The sequence below is a fragment of the Eupeodes corollae genome, chromosome 1, assembly GCF_945859685.1.
Source record: "Eupeodes corollae chromosome 1, idEupCoro1.1, whole genome shotgun sequence".
In the NCBI taxonomy this organism is placed as follows: Eukaryota; Metazoa; Arthropoda; class Insecta; order Diptera; family Syrphidae; genus Eupeodes; species Eupeodes corollae.
In genome coordinates this window covers 32,116,518-32,117,586 of record NC_079147.1, presented here as the reverse complement: position 1 = coordinate 32,117,586, position 1,069 = coordinate 32,116,518, and positions in this window count along the sequence as shown.

Below are 1,069 nucleotides of genomic sequence, written 5' to 3'. Positions count from 1 at the left end.
TTAAATTAAATTTGTTTGTTTTCAAAATGATTTATTGCGAGAGTTGGAGCAGAAACAAATTCTTGGTAATATTGAAAAACTTGAAGGCCGAGAAAATTGAGATTCGTGGATTTTTGCGGTTAAGTCATACCTCGAACTGGAAGACCTTTGGGACTGCGTCGAATATGAAGATGGTGCAGACTTTAATCACTACACGATTGGATGATTGTGATTCTGTCGAGTCGTATGCAACCAAAATCGTTAGTACTGGGCACAAATGAAAACCAGGGGCAATGGAAGTTGGTACTTTGTTGCCTGCGGGATAAAATGACGACGATCACCCGATTATAATGGTCCCTGAGTGTTGAGAGAAAACTACTCCAGTTTGTTAAAGCGAGTGAGTCCGACTCTGCAGTGTACTTTGGTGAACAAAATTCAACGAAAAAGTCCCGTGAAAATAGGTACTATGAATATCGAGATTTTGGCCATATTTCTCGGAACTGCCCGACGACAGATAAATGTAGCAGATTTGAAAAAAAAGAGTTTTTGAAGACACATGGTTTGTTTACTGTATTAATGGCATATGATGACATACATATTTGCCTACAATTCTAGCCAAACTATGAGCTTCTGTTCAAAAGGATGTCCGAGGTGTTTCTGTTAAGGACGTGTATTTATTTATATAACAAAGAAAGATGTATCAACAACGTTTGAAATCGAAATCAGAAAATTTGTGACAACTAATTTTCTCGTAATATTAAAAACGATTGCTTATGTTTTTAAATACCCCTTCGCAATGGTTTTAACCAAGTCTTAAACATAAATATTGAAAACGTGTTGAATCAAGGGATTTTGTAAGAATATCGGCAAGTTGATCCTTTGTTCCAATAGACTTGATTTCAATCAGTCCATTTTGAATGTGATCTCGAATAAAGTAGTGTTTTATATCTATATGTTTAGACAGTTTGCTCTCTAAATTTGTAGCCATTCCAATGCATCCCTTATTGTCATCGTAAATTATTGCAGGTTCCATGTTAATTTGCTTAAGGTCTTGTAATATGCCTCGGATCCAAATGGCTTCAGATGTAGC